At 42.7% G+C, this 16,804-nt stretch overlaps 2 pseudogenes; both read right to left on the reverse strand.

The window, feature by feature from the left end:
• Positions 1–9,519: 9,519 nt before the first annotated feature.
• Positions 9,520–11,836, reverse strand: LOC147958040 (uncharacterized; annotated as a pseudogene).
• A 1,506-nt stretch (positions 11,837–13,342) lies between these two features.
• Positions 13,343–15,661, reverse strand: LOC147958041 (uncharacterized; annotated as a pseudogene).
• Positions 15,662–16,804: the final 1,143 nt, after the last annotated feature.

A 16,804-nucleotide genomic window follows, 5' to 3' on the forward strand; every position in this document is an offset into this window, starting at 1 on the left:
ATAAAGGCATGATTTGTGCTACATAGTTGGCATATCGAGTGCTGGCACATAGATTTCTTTTTTATGTCATTTCTCATTTATTCATACTTTTAGAAATAAACGAGGACACTTAATCATAGGAAACATGTCAAACAACGAAGAAACTGGGCCTTCTGACCAAGATGCAGACGAGATGGATTATGAGGGTGAACAAGAGTACCTCGACTATTTGACTGCTAAGCAAGGTTTGCAGGTCGGCCTCGATGATGGTACTGACGCCAACATCGACACCGATGGCGCCGCCACCGATGGCGGCGCCGAGACCGGCGGGGAAGGTACCGGCGGGGAAGATACCGGCGGGGAAGGTACTGGCGCCGATGCCGCTACCGGAAAGAGGAAGCATAAGAAGTAGAGGATACGAAAACCTAACAAACTAGGGATTGGACGACTTGTGATCACAAAGATGGCACCTGGCAAGTTTGAGCCATTAGAGCCGGAAGAACCTCGCAAGTGCTATGGGAACCAATTAGGATGCATCCTACGGGAATGGGCGAGCATCAACGACGATGACTTAAGGAGTAAAGAGCATTTGACGCAGTTGCTCCTAATGAAGTTGCACAAGAGATTCAAGTTCCCCAACCGGGATGATAACATAGAACAACCGTGGGATGATCCGAAGATGAAAAAGATTATCAATCACGCCATGGGCATGTTTAGCAATGATTTGGCCTCCTGGAAAGGGAGGGTGAAACGAGCTATTGGGGCCGACGAACCCTTGTCTAAGATTCTGGAGGAAAATCCGACACTTACGGAAGAGGAGTTCGAAAAGTTCAAGGACACTTGCGCTACCGAGGCAGCCAAGGCTAAGGCTGCGAAATTCAAGAGCCTTCAGCAAAGGAACACGGGGAAGCATCGCCTCGGAAGCCGTGGCTACCTCGGTAAAAGGCCCATATGGGATAAGGAGGATACGGAACGTGAAGCCACGGGTCTCCCAGACACCTTCGCGAAGTTCACCAACCCCTTGGAGCGTGACTTCATCAAGGCCCGCTACAAGTGGGACAAGGAGAAAAGGGTTTTTTACACGAACCAGATCACGAGGAAATTGATTAGACTACTGGAGAAGCATCACTAGCTTGCAGCCGAAAGCCCTACTTCTCTGACGAGGCCCAAGTGGGACACCCCTCTCAACCGAGCCTTGAATGAACTTAAGGGACTCCCTTTGGGCCAGCGGCCGCAATATGGTCGTGTGCATGGCGCTGGAGACGGCGCCACGTGGAAGTTGTTTTACAACGAGTGCCTGGAGGCCAAGAAGCAGAAAAAGAAGTTTAGTCAGGCGGACATCGATGCAAAGGTGAAGCTTGCGGTCGAGAAAAAAGCAGTTGAGGATGCGGAAAAAACAGCCGAGGAGAAAAATGAGTTGCTACAGCAGGCAGTCAATGCAGCTGTAACTGCCTGCAGAAATGATTTCGCTACTAACTTGGTTCCAGCTATCATCAACTGGACGAAGGAAAATCCAGACAAGACGGTACATGATTTCCCGATGCCCAGTTTCGTCGGGAGCAACTCCATGAACAACAACAACAACAACACCGCACCATCACTTGCTCACGCAACCGGGCCTCCTCTCGCGGTCGCTCCCGCTCATAGCAGCCCGTCCTCAGTCTCTGGCGCGCTAGGTGGGCCTTCGTCTTTGGCTAAGCTCGACGCCGTCACGGTAATTACATGTCGCACCAACATATATATATAGAATATTCCATTTTTGTTGCCTTTCGGATGTTTTACGCCACAGACATATGTGCTTGCAGGGTGAAGAAACCCCGTGCACCATACTCTACTTGATCAAAGGCCAGAAGGTGGACGTGGGAAAGGGGATGATAATGAACCCCATGCAACCCACGTTCCACAACCAGCCGATCCCTGCTGGGCACTTCAGGGTTAACTTGTCCAGTGTGAAATCAGGGAATGAGCATTTGCCTCCTCCGGTATATCCCGTGGGAGAGGACGACAGACCCCGCCACGGATTGGAAACTACAAGGGTTGGGTGCTGCTATGGCCGAAGAATCTTACTCGTCTGGAGCCGGCCGAGAGCACACCAATAACCACACATCAACAAGCATGTGCAGAGACCACCACTCGCCTACGCAATTACCAGCTCCTGTAGTGCCAAGTGAGAGCGGCGGACGACGTGATGAAGGGGGTGCAATAGTACTGGCTGATGTAATCAGTCCTGTAGAACAGAGAATGGATGATGAGACGGAGGTCGGCCCTATGGGTTTCCTCAATACAAATGCGTATGACTGTGACATAGATATGATGAGTCAACCATATGACGAATCAGGCTATCAGCATGCTAATGAGGATATGGATGATATGCCCGGGCAGGAAGGTCGTTGGAAGGATTGCAAAAAGTCTCTCTTCATGAATTCCTCACAGGACACGCCTGAAGATGTCGCCTCAACGCAGGCTCAACTAGCCGGGGGTCGTACAGTGCTTAGCCCGGGAACCCTGGGGCAGGGATTAAGGAAGGGTCTAGAAGGTGTGCCCAAGAAAAAGGAGAGGAAGAGATCGGGGAAGATAACTGCCTCCAAACAAGCCAGAGCACAAAGCAGCCAGACAATGCATTCTGAAGAGCGTGTACCCGTGAAAGGTGTGACCATGTTCCATCTCACGGGCGAGCCGATGCTACCGCCGAAACCGCTGGAGGCACTATCAGGGGATCTCAGGAGACTGCACGACCATGTGCTGTCGACTGAGAAAAGCCTACTAGCCTCAAAGGATCCAGGATATCCGACATACGCGGCTCGTGTGCCTGAGGGGAAGTGCTACGTCGACACACGGCCCGCGGAGGTTTTCTTCCTGCGGTTTGACCATATCTTTGAGATGTTTCTGACAAGGCGGCTCGATTTTACAATCGTCCGCCTTTTTGCGCTACATATGAGCTCCATCATGAAGAGTGAAGAAGTCTCGCAAATCTGTGTGGCGGATCCGTACTACATGCACGAGTCTTTCTTGAGTCTCGACGACTTTGAGCGTGAAACTGCTAGGGAGTACCTCCAAAACTTCATGGTACAGAATAAGGACCGGGAAATTGTCCTCGTGCCTTATCATCCAAAGTAAGTCAGTTCCGGACAACCCTTTCATACATTTCAATCATTCCTTCTCTCTCATATGGGGAATAATTTGAGGTGTCTTTTCCTCGCAGCAACGGGCGCGCCGTCCTTATCGTTCTTTACCCACAAGTCTCCCACGCCGTGTATTTTGACCCTTCCAGAGACTACGAGAAAAAAGACTACACCCACATAATGAATATTCTAGATGATGCTCTCCAAGGCTTCAGCATTAGAGGTGGCCACATGCAGATCAGGAAACAAAGGAACAAGAAGATGGGTTTCGCGCATAAAAGTAACTTCTCCTGCATCCATGTCCCAAAACCAAGCAAGAAGGATGGATTCTACATCGTCCATCTCATGATTCAGTTCAACATGGATCACCAAAAGCTTCGCATGAGAAGCAGAAATGATGATCATATCCACAAGTGGCTAGAATCTCATGGAGAAGCGGATTATAAACTTAGAGATGACTTCTTTCGCATCCAAAGCGACATTGCAACGATCATCATGAAAGAAGTCGTCGATGAGAAGGGGATGTTCCACCAAGGCCCTATATCGCGAGCTGACGTCCGAACTCACATAGGCATGCAACGTCTAGACCTCACGCCATTCAGGAAGCTAGGGTCCATCCTCGATGATAAAGAAGGATGGAACTTCTAGTGATTTATGATGCCGATGATGATGATATGTGTCGGTTGAACTTGTATACTTTTTGTAGCGATGAAACTTTGTGATGTCCACGATCCCTGCCGAACATGTGTAACGCTACTTTGTTAGTTTGCGTATGATGACCTGTGTACCTCTAGTTAATTAATTTGCGTACTGTATGTTGCATCTAGTTGCTAACCCTTTCTTTTTCGGTGTTGCTCTAGTATATTTTGTTGCATATATATGATTGTACATCCTCTTCATGAACATGCATCTCTAACAGGTACCTAGTTTCTTATTGGCGAGATGGAAGTGCTATGTCGTGTACAAAGGGAAGGTTCCGGGGGTGTACAACGAGTGGCATGAGTGTCAGGCGCAAGTGAATGGGTTCTCGGGCGCCAGCCATAAAGGCTTCAAAAGCAGACAAGAAGGAGAAGCTAGTTACTTGAGGTTCACGCTAGCGCGAGAGAGGACTCGTAACCGCCACCTCATGTACTGCATAGTTACGCTCTCACTCATAGTGATAGCTCTTCTCGCGTATACCTTTGTTTAGATGGATGACGTTGTAGTTGCAAGTATTCGAGACTTGCATGTATCGCTATTTTCGAGATGATGACAAGATACCACTTTGTGTTGGATGATGATTATGATGAGACTATTTGTATGTATATGCTATGATTACATTTGTGGTCTCGCAGTCATTTGTATGTGTATCATGATGACATTTGTATGTGCTAAAGATTCTTCTATAAAGCCTGTTCAAATACAAAACAAATATGCCGAAAAAAACAAAAAAACTACTAAAATTAGCAATAGCGAGTGGACAAAAGTTAGCAGCAGCGCGGTAGTAGCAGTAGCGCGCACAGGAGAAGCGCGCTATAGCTATTAGCAGTAGCGAACTTCCATTAAGCACGCTGCTGCTAAACTTGTGTAGTAGTAGCGCTGGTGAGCACGCGCTACTGCTACGTCTTAGCTGTAGCGCCTTATTAGTAGCGCCGGTCCCCGTGCTACTGATACACATAAAACCCACGCTGCTGCTAGCCTTTTCCCTAGTAGTGAACCGTTGTTTGGCTATGTTATCGCTTTGCTCAGTCCCTCTTATAGCGTTGCTAGTTGCAGGTGAAGATGAAGTTTGTTCCATGTTGGAACATGGATATTGTTGGGATATCATTATTATATCTTATTTACTTTAATGCATCTATATACTTGGTAAAGGGTGGAAGGCTCGGCCTTATGCCTGGTGTTTTGTTCCACTCTTGCCGCCCTAGTTTCCGTCATACCGGTGTTATGTTCCTTGATTTTGCGTTCCTTACGCGGTTGGGTGTTATGGGAACCCCTTGATAGTTCGCTTTGAATAAAACTCCTCCAGCAAGGCCCAACCTTGGTTTTAACATTTGCCACCTAAGCCTTTTTCCCTTGGGAGACGCGCACCCGAGGGTCATCTTTATTTTAGCCCCCCCCCCCCCGGGGCCAGTGCTCCTCTGAGTGTTGGTCCAACCTGTCAGCCGCCGGTGGCCACCAGGGGCACCTCTGGGCTGGCCTACCGGAAGTTTGGACAATCCGGTGTGCCCTGAGAACGAGATATGTGCAGCTCCTATTGAGATTTGTCGGCACATTCGGGCGGCTTTGCTGGTCTTGTTTTACCATTGTCGAAATGTCTTGTAACCGGGATTCCGAGTCTGACCGGGTCTTCCTGGGAGAAGGAATATCCTTCGTTGACCGTGAGAGCTTATGATGGGCTAAGTTGGGACACCCCTGCAGGGTTTGAACTTTTGAAAGTCGTGCCCGCGGTTATGTGGCAGATGGGAATTTTTTAATGTCCGATTGTAGAGAACTTGTCACTTGACTTATTTAAAATGCATCAACCGTGTGTGTAGCTGTGATGGTCTCTTTCCGGCGGAGTTCGGGAAGTGAACACGGTCTTGTGTTATGCTTGAACGTAAGTAGATTCAGGATCACTTCTAGTTCACGATCGTTGCATTGCTTCTCTTCTCGCTCTTATTTGCGTATGTTAGCCACCATATATGCTTAGTGCTTGCTGCAGCTCCACCTCATTTCCCTTTTCCTACCCATAAGCTTAAATAGTCTTAATCTCGCGGGTGTGAGATTGCTGAGTCCTCGTGGCTCACAGATACTTCCAAATAGCTACAGGTGCCGATGATACCAGTGTAGGTGACGCAACCCAGCTCAAATGGGAGCTCGATGAAGATCTTGTTCGTTGTTTTGTGTCTTTCCGATTGATCAGTAGTGGAGCTCAGTTGGGACGATCGGGGATCTAGCATTTGGGGTTGTCTTCTTTTAATTTGGTTCCGTAGCCGGACCTTGATTGTATTCTGGATGATGTATGTTTAACTTGTTATTTGTGTGAAGTGGTGATTGTAAGCCAACTCTTTATCTCATTCTTATTCAGTACATGGGATTGTGTGAAGATTACCCCTCTTGCAACAAACCTACCATGCGGCTATGCCTCTAAGTCGTGCCCTGACACGTGGGAGATATAGCCGCATTGTGGGTGTTACACTTCATTAATCAATGTTTATTGTTATTTGATTCAAAATATAATACGATTATTTAGTTGGTATAATTGGCTCCTATACATTAATATATTATTTCATTGTGTTATTTTTATATTAAATTATTTTTTCTGTATTCATGACATATACCATAATTATTATAAGTTATAGGCTTACGAAAAACAATGCCAAACTAGCACCATACATATAGCCCATAGTAAAGCAAAACACAAAGACATTAATTAGGTACACCCCAAAAATGATAAATCTTGATGATTGTAAATAAGCTTTGTACTACCATCTACTTGATAGTATTACTCCTTTTTTGTGTGATGTTAATTCTATTTCTTTCTAAGAGAAATTATCATTTATTAGGTTTATTTATTTTCTTCCCTTGAATTGCCGATTCTACCCCAAATCCTCCTTTATCAAATGTCTTTGTTATTGTGTCGTGCTTGATCCAAACTAATTATTAATAGACATCAATAAATAAATATTCATATTTTTACATCTAGTGTAGTCTAACAACTATATAAAATCTAAATTGAGTTATAGTTGCACAATTGATATAATATGTGTTACATACAAAATAGTGTTTATCCCAATATTTGAGGTTCAATTCTTTGCACTAAAGTAAGATCATGCACAATCGACACATAAAACCATTAATTAATATGTTGTATTTAACAATAATTTGTACACAAATTATTTATTTTATTGATGCTAATATGTATTTCATAAATGGGATGGTTATAGAATGATCCCACCTGTAACATGAATCCTACTTTTAACACACTAAAGACATTCACTCACAGAGAATTATCACACCCATAACACAAAACATACTTTAATGCACTAAAGTGATACCCTCGCATTTGCGAGGGCCACTGTGCTAGTTGAACATAAAGGTCCATTGCTCATTGTGTATAGGTTTGTTCTTTTCCTTCTCATTTCTAGTGATGTTAAAATCTCCCCCTACCAAACAAGGTAATTGGTTATCATGATAAACTCTAGCTAACTCTGCCAGGAAGCTGGCTTTTCCCTCAATCTGTGCATCTCCATAAACAGTAATCAAATTCCAGTGCATTTTGATAATTCTATCATATATCAGCATCCTCACAAAGTAAACTCCTTTCTCTATGTGTTCTACATTAAACCTATCTTGATTCACTCCCATCAGGATCCCTCCTGACATCCCCCTAGGCTCATTCCAGCACCAATCAAAATTTCTCCCCCCACAAAGATTATGTAATTCATTTTTTGAAATATTTTGCTTAATAGTTTCTGAAATCAAGTCTATGATCCACAATTAATTCTCTCACATATCTTTTTTGTGATCTTTCCCCAAAATCTCTCACATTCCAAAAAATTCCTCTCATTTTTGTTTTATTGAAATATTTTTTTGCTATTGCTATTCTACCCTTCTCCTTCTCTTTTTTCAATCCTTTGCTCTCTTTTTTCTTCCGAGCACACCAATCCCAACAGTTTGCTTCACACAACTTGATGCTGGTGAGCCATTCTTTTTTCTCCTTTTTTCCCTGAGAATATATTTCTCAGTTTCTCAAATTGTTGTTCTTCTAGATCAGCATCGGAGTGCTCTAAGTTTGAGCATAATTCATCTAAATCCACATCCCCAGTGTGAATATACACTGGTGTGTTGCCTTTTTCTCCCCAATGTTACTGTTATTTTCCTCCTTTCCTTACTCTCCTTCAGATTTTGGAAATATATTTCTCTTCTTGCTATCTCCATTCTCCTAATGATCTCTAAGTTTTTGTCTATCATATCGATGGAACACCCTAAATCAATCCCAACTAGAGAACAACTAATGTGTAACAATGAAAAGTTTGCACAATTTAGATCAGAGCCCTTACCATAATTATCTCTTTCTTCAGCCCTCATCTTTGCCATTTCCTCCACTTTTTGATCTACATTTCCCCTGTTCCTCAAGCTTCTTTTCAGTTCAATTTCTTTGTCTTCATCATTTTTTCTATCACCTCCATCCCATGTAACTCTGCCAATCTCTCTCCCAAAGCCCCTACTGATTTTTGGCTTGCATTATAATCAGTCGGTTCATTATACTTTCCAGATCCAGTTTCCTCTTTCTTAGCTTGAGCTTATTTTTCAAAGTCTTCAACCTCTAGATTAGCCAGTTCCATCTCATATTGCTCTCTGTTTGCAGCCTCCTCTTCCAACTTCAATATATCTTCCTTTTGTTTTTCAATCATGCTCTCTAAACTTTTTTGTGTGCTCTCTAAGTCTTTTATTCTCTTATCAACCTTGTACCACAAAGCATTTTCTCTGGCTTTCTCCTCCTCTAAGTTCTGGATTTTCCTGAACATAATATCAATTTCTTTTTGCATTTTCCCTCTTTCGGCAGCCATACTTTTGTCCAAGTGTCCAATGATTTCCTTTATTGAGTTTTTCATCATTTCATTCTCTTTGTCAATCTCTTCAATTTGTTTGAAAGATAAACTGCGCAATGACATCCCTCTTCTATCAGCTCCAGTCAGCTTTGCTCTTTTTCTCTTTTCCTCCTCATCATCTCCATCTTCCATTTCAGATACAACATCAGATTTTTTTCTCTTTATACCAGCCCATCTCAGTCACCTTATCAAGCTTTGCCCCAATCCTGAATATCAACAAATTTGGAGAGGTTATTTCCACCTAGGAAGGGATGTTCCCCACATCCCTAACCCCGCACTTCACTTTCACTTTCTCTTCATTAATAGTGTCCATGTCTATTTCTAACATAGGCCCTACAGCAGCAGTCACTTCACACATCCCAAAGAAATGTCTAAAGCAATCTACTACTTTCTCAAATTTCACCCAGGCAGTATGCATTTTCCCAATTGCCAAATGATAAAGAGACCAGGGTTGTACCTTTATAATGATACTAGTCCCCAACCAGGGGCGGATCTGGAGCTAATCTTACCCTGAAGCACCACTTAACTATGGCATAAATTTTTCAAGCGAGGATGCAATGAATAAAGAAATGTTTCAGATCTTGTAACACGAATTACAGAACATAATATAAGTCGGTTTATAAAAAACAAAATGTAAGAGGTAAACGGCTTAATAAAACAGTAAAACAAATGACAATTTACTTCAAAAGGATGTCTTGCATTCTCAGATTCCAAAACACCTCATCACATACCAAGACTCAATAACCTACAGTATAAAAACTAGTTTTGAATTTTCAAGTAGAAGTGTGGAACATAATAAAATGCACAAATGAAAGTACGTTAATTTGCTTTTTTATGAATTACCTTCAGTAAACTCTTTTCCTTCTAGCCATGAAATACTCAACCACTTGATCATTGGTGACCTTTTCCATCTCTTATTTCTCCACATAACAAATAACATCATCACTCAAGCTGTCATCATTGAGGCGACTGCGCAAATCAGTTTTGACCAATTTCATTGCTGAAAAGCACCTCTCAACTGTAGCAGTAGCAATAGGCAACACAATTACTAGTTTCAACAACCGATAAAACAAAGGATACATAATATGTCTCCTTGTTTGCACCATTTTTTTTGAAAGCTCGGTGATTGTTGCTATGCTGGAAAAGCTATCATCTGTGCGCACATCAGCAATATAGAGACGTAGATCCTTATCAAGATCCCTCAAATCCCCAGAATTAAAATCCTCGGGGTATAGTTTAGCCAAACTCATGAGATTATCCAAATTGAAATCACGAAATGAGTCTCTTGGACTCAAAGCGGCTAACAAAACAAGCAAATTAGAGGATGCCTCACTGAACCTGCAGTCAAGCTCTTGAACTAGCCAATCAAAAACACCGTTGAAGCAATCAAGCTGATAGTGATGTTTGGTGGTAATTCCAGTTACCTGCCTTCTCTTTTTTGGATTAACATATGCTTCTTCCATGTCCAACTCTACAATATCATGTTTCTCACAAAACACATGAACATCACCTAGCATAGATTCCCATCCATCTTCTCTAAGTTCATTCAAAACTGTTCTAGTTGACTTGACACATTTCATGGCATTTACTATGTCTTGATCCTTCCGCTGCAATGCTAATGACAATGTGTTGGTAGTACTGAGGATTGTCAACATGAGATGCAAGTAGAAGACAAAGTCAAAAGATTGAAAGTACACTAGAAGACCGATTACTTGGTCTCTATTTGTTCTGTCAGTGTCTTCTTCTTCAACATTCAAGAACTTTAATAACTGACCTGAACATGGCAACCAAACTCTTAAGTGTTTTAGCATGTGAACCCCAATGAGTGTCTCCGGGTCTTTGAAGACACAACTCTTGATTCTGACCTATTCCTGTTGTAAGATGCCCACACCCTAAAGCCTTGCTCACTTCTTCAAGATTTATATCTCTAATCATGTCTCTTCTCTTGGAAGAACCACCCACAACATTTAACAAGGTAGAAATCATACCGAAGAAATTACTAGTTCCTTTATGCTTTCTTACAACAGCCACAACAACTAACTGGAATTGGTGAGCAAAGCAATGAACATAATAAGTTGTGCTACTTTCTCTCATGATTAACGATTTGAGACCATTAAACTCACCTCGCATGTTGCTGGCACCATCGTACCCTTGTCCTCTAACTTGATTGTAGCTCAGCTTATATTTTGCAAAAAGAGAATCAATTGAAATCTTGAGGTACGAAGAAGTTGTTTCTTTCACATGAACAAGACCAACAAAGCTTTCTTTAGAATCTCCGGAACTATCAACATACCGCAAGGCCACAGCCATTTGTTCTTTGCAAGAGGCATCTATGGACTCATCTACAAGCAAGTAAAACACATTATTCTAAACTTCTTTGAGAATAGATTGGACTATCACATGGGCAAAACCTTCAGCAATATCTTTCTGGACTTGAGGAGCAGCCATAACAGCATTCTTTTCAGCATCTTTTCCCATAACCTTGCCAACAACTGGATCATGCTCAGCTAAGAAATCACGAACTTCCAAGAAATTACCTTTATTGTGCGAGTTCTTTGACTCATCATGGCCCCAGAAAGGCAACCCTTGCTTCAACAATAGTCTAGCCGTGTCCATTGCAGCATTCAGTCGAGTAAAATATGCAACCTTCGAAGCTTCACCTCGAAATTGCATAGCAACATCAATGTGTTCATCTCTTTTTAGTAGAGCGGTACATTTTTTCATTGCTTGATCATGGACACTACCTGGCTCGCCAACATGATCTTTTAGCCTTGATGGAACGCTACAGGTATCCCAACCATTCAGAACAAATGCCTCATACCCAGCTTCTTTCTTGTGGCCACGATCCCTAAATAAGAAACAACAAAAGCAATATGCTTTTTTCTTATCTTTGTTGTATTCAAGCCAACTCTCATGATCATCAAACCATTCAGGATTGAACCTTCTCCTCTTAGTCCCAAAGTTTGAATATGGAAAATCGTTATCTTTTGGCTGACAAGGTTCATTAAGCAAATACTTTCTTCTTACCAAGTCTTTCAAATTTGGATGATAATGTTCTATCAATTTCCTCTTGCCTGGATCATATTGAATCTCCTCCTCCCAATTCATGTCTTCTGGAGCATCTTGTGATGGTTCCTTTCTTTTGAGAAGAAACTTGTCCATTGTCTGCATTTAACAAATAAAATTACAACAGAGAACAAAAATTGATCTACTAGCTACAAGTTAATACATACAATTGTTTGCAACTTATAAAAGCATTTATGAAGAACGACACACAAATGGGGTACCAAGCAGAATGCGAATCAAGTATGACTAATTGACTACAATTAGGTAAAAATACTCAAAGTGATGTTGCTACTTCGCTAAGGCAATAATAAGGCCTAAAACAGAGGGGTTCCGAGGAGGAATATTTTTACGGCATGCGGCGTAGTCGGCTAGTCGCGTCTCGCGTTGGAGGAGTTCAGCGTCCGGCGTTGTGCCGTTGATCGGCGGCCTTCTGGTTGCCGGCGCCCGGCTGGCCGCTGCTGCACGAACGCCGGCCGCCCAGCCGCCAGGAACAGATCACGGGAGATGAGAAGACTATAGGATTGGGATCTAGGGTCGCTGTTTTTTTTTCTCGAGTAGAAAACTGAAAAGTCACGATCACGTACTAGAAGACCGAACGCCCAGCCGCAGCCGTACATGAATCCGCGAGTTGGGCTGCGAGAGCGTACGCACGTGCCTCGGAGCTGGTTCGGCTTGGTTCATTGGTTTCATGGGCCACCCTGATGCACACTCGATGGGCCACCCTGTTGCCTCGGGCCATATACCTTATAATTAGCACTAAATTTTCTTTTGGACCCTGTAGCACAGGCTACAGGGTTGGCCCATTGGGCTCCACCCCTGTCCCCAACAAGTTGAAGTCGTTGACTTTGCCAATTTCACCAACTTTGCTTTATTGGGAAATCTCATCATATAACAATTTTTTCCATATTCCTTTTCTCTCCACTGCCATCCCAGCAATCATTGAGAGCTTTTATCAACTCAGTTTCATTGATTTGTCCATCCCTAATGATCACCACCGCCATCTCAAATTAGTCCACTTGTCTTTTATATATTTTATTAAGTGTAATCTCGCAACAGATCTGCGGAAGTAATCACAAGATCGATTATAACGTATGCTTGACATGTGCATGGATTGAAACACAACAACCAAATACGTGGTATGCTACTCCCACAAAATCAACAAAACAGAACAAAAAATCGTCCTCGATTGATGCATCATGGTCATGGTCATGGGCGCCAAGAAATATCGTAGAGATAAGCAGGGGCGGATCTGGAGCTAATCTTACCCTGAAGGACCACTTAACTATGGCATAAATTTTTCAAGCGAGGATGCAATGAATAAAGAAATGTTTCAGATCTTGTAACACGAATTACAGAACATAATATAAGTCGGTTTATAAAAAACAAAATGTAAGAGGTAAACGGCTTAATAAAACAGTAAAACAAATGACAATTTACTTCAAAAGGATGTCTTGCATTCTCAGATTCCAAAACACCTCATCACATACCAAGACTCAATAACCTACAGTATAAAAACTAGTTTTGAATTTTCAAGTAGAAGTGTGGAACATAATAAAATGCACAAATGAAAGTACGTTAATTTGCTTTTTTTAGGAATTACCTTCAGTAAAATCTTTTCCTTCTAGCCATGAAATACTCAACCACTTGATCATTGGTGACCTTTTCCATCTCTTCTTTCTCCACATAACAAATAACATCATCACTCAAGCTGTCATCATTGAGGCGACTGTGCAAGTCAGTTTTGACCAATTTCATTGCTGAAAAGCACCTCTCAACTGTAGCAGTAGCAATAGGAAACACAATTACTAGTTTCAACAACCGATAAAACAAAGGATACATAATATGTCTCCTTGTTTGCACCATTTTTTTTGAAAGCTCGGTGATTGTTGCTATGCTGGAAAAGCTATCATCTGTGCGCACATCAGCAATATAGAGACGTAGATCCTTATCAAGATCCCTCAAATCCCCGGAATTAAAATCCTCGGGGTATAGTTTAGCCAAACTCATGAGATTATCCAAATTGAAATCACGAAATGAGTCTCTTGGACTCAAAGCGGCTGACAAAACAAGAAAATTAGAGGATGCCTCACTGAACCTGCAGTTAAGCTCTTGAACTAGCCAATCAAAAACACCGTTGAAGCAATCAAGCTGATAGTGATGTTTGGTGGTAATTCCAGTTACCTGCCTTCTCTTTTTTGGATTAACATATGCTTCTTCCATGTCCAACTCTACAATATCATGTTTCTCACAAAACACATGAACATTACCTAGCATAGATTCCCATCCATCTTCTCTAAGTTCATTCAAAACTGTTCTAGTTGACTTGACACATTTCATGGCATTTACTATGTCTTGATCGTTCCGCTGCAATGCTAATGACAATGTGTTGGTAGTACTGAGGATTGTCAACATAAGATGCAAGTAGAAGACAAAGTCAAAAGATTGAAAGCACACTAGAAGACCAATTGCTTGGTCTCTATTTGTTCTGTCAGTGTCTTCTTCTTCAACATTCAAGAACTTTAATAACTGACCTGAACATGGCAACCAAACTCTTAAGTGTTTTAGCATGTGAACCCCAATGAGTGTCTCCGGGTCTTTGAAGACACAGCTCTTGATTCTGACCTATTCCTGTTGTAAGCTGCCCACACCCTAAAGCCTTGCTCACTTCTTCAAGATTTATATCTCTAATCATGTCTCTTCTCTTGGAAGAACCACCCACAACATTTAACAAGGTAGAAATCATACTAAAGAAATTACTAGTTCCTTTATGCTTTCTTACAACAGCCACAACAACTAACTGGAGTTGGTGAGCAAAGCAATGAACATAATAAGTTGTGCTACTTCCTCTCATGATTAATGATTTGAGACCATTAAACTCACCTCGCATGTTGCTGGCACCATCGTACCCTTGTCCTCTAACTTGATTGTAGCTCAGCTTATATTTTGCAAAAAGAGAATCAATTGAACTCTTGAGGTACGAAGAAGTTGTTTCTTTCACATGAACAAGACCAACAAAGCTTTCTTTAGAATCTCCGGAACTATCAACATACCGCAAGGCCACAGCCATTTGTTCTTTGCAAGAGGCATCTCTGGACTCATCTACAAGCAAACAAAACACATTATTCTAAACTTCTTTGAGAATAGATTGGACTATCACATGGGCAAAACCTTCAGCAATATCTTTCTGGACTTGAGGAGCAGCCATAACAGCATTCTTTTCAGCATCTTTTCCCATAGCCTTGCCAACAAATGGATCATTCTTAGCTAAGAAATCACGAACTTCCAAGAAATTACCTTTATTGTGCGAGTTCTTTGACTCATCATGGACCCGTAAAGGCAACCCTTGCTTCAACAATAGTCTAGCCGTGTCAATTGCAGCATTCAGTCGAGTAAAATATGCAACCTTCGAAGCTTCACCTCGAAATTGCATAGCAAAATCAATGTGTTCATCTCTTTTTAGTAGAGCGGTACATTTTTTTTCATTGCTTGATCATGGACACTACCTGGCTCGCCAACATGATCTTTTAGCCTTGATGGAACGCTACAGGTATCCCAACCATTCAGAACAAATGCCTCATACCCAGCTTCTTTCTTGTGTCCACGATCCCTAAATAAGAAACAACAAAAGCAATATGCTTTTTTCTTATCTTTGCTGTATTCAAGACAACTCTCATGATCATCAAACCATTCAGGATTGAACCTTCTCCTCTTAGTCCCAAAGTTTGAATATGGAAAATCGATATCTTTTGGCTGACAAGGTTCATTAAGCAAATACTTTCTTCTTACCAAGTCTTTCAAATTTGGATGATAATGTTCTATCAATTTCCTCTTGCCTGGATCATATTGAATCTCCTCCTCCCAATTCATGTCTTCTGGAGCATCTTGTGATGGTTCCTTTCTTTTGAGAAGAAACTTGTCCATTGTCTGCATTTAACAAATAAAATTACAACAGAGAACAAAAATTGATCTACTAGCTACAAGTTAGTACATACAATTGTTTGCAATTTATAAAAGCATTTATGAAGAATGACACACAAATGGGGTACCAAGCAGAATGCGAATCAAGTATGACTAATTGACTACAATTAGGTAAAAATACTCAAAGTGATGTTGCTACTTCGCTAAGGCAATAATAAGGCCTAAAATAGAGGGGGTCCAAGGAGGAAAAAATTTACGGCATGCGGCGTAGTCAGCTAGTCGCGTCTCGCGTTGGAGGAGTTCAGCGTCCGGCGTTGTGCCGTTGATCGGCGGCCTTCTGGTTGCCGGCGCCCGGCTGGCCGCTGCTGCACGAACGCCGGCCGCCCAGCCGCCAGGAACAGATCACAGGAGATGAGAAGACTATAGGATTGGGATCTGGGGTCGCTGTTTTTTTTCTCGAGTAGAAAACTGAAAAGTCACGATCACGTAGTAGAAGACCGAACGCCCAGCCGCTGCCGTACACGAATCCGCGAGTTGGGCTGCGAGAGCATACGCGCGTGCCTCGGAGCTGGTTCGGCCTGGTTCATTGGTTTCATGGGCCACCCTGATGCATACTTGATGGGCCACCCTGTTGCCTCGGGCCATATACCTTATAATTAGCACTAAATTTTCTTTTGGACCCTGTAGCACAGGCTAGAGGGTTGGCCCATTGGGCTCCGCCCATGGAGATAAGAGATCACCTTAAGGAGCGGGCGACTCCTTGGGCCGGCAAAAAGCTCGAGGGGTATTGAAGGAACGCGATGAGTTGTCGTCGGCAATTCCTATTTAGCGCCGCAGGCGCCGGTTTCTACTGTGTTTGCTAACCGGCGCATGCAGCAGGATCTCGTGGGCCGGCCCATCTTTCATTTTCTTCCGCTCTCTAAACTCTATGGCCGCTGCTGCAGGAACGCCGGCCGCCCAGCCGCCAGGAACAGATCACGGGAGATGAGAAGACTATAGGATTGGGATCTGGGGTCGCTGTTTTTTTTGTCAAGTAGAAAACTGAAAAGTCACGATCACGTACTAGAAGACCGAACGCCCAGCCGCAGCCGTACACGAATCCGCGAGTTGGGCTGCGAGAGCATGCGCGCGTGCCTCGAAGCTGGT

The sequence above is a fragment of the Triticum urartu genome, chromosome 7A (genome assembly GCF_056163025.1).
Source record: "Triticum urartu cultivar PI428250 chromosome 7A, HENAU_Tu73, whole genome shotgun sequence".
Classification (NCBI taxonomy): Eukaryota; Viridiplantae; Streptophyta; class Magnoliopsida; order Poales; family Poaceae; genus Triticum; species Triticum urartu.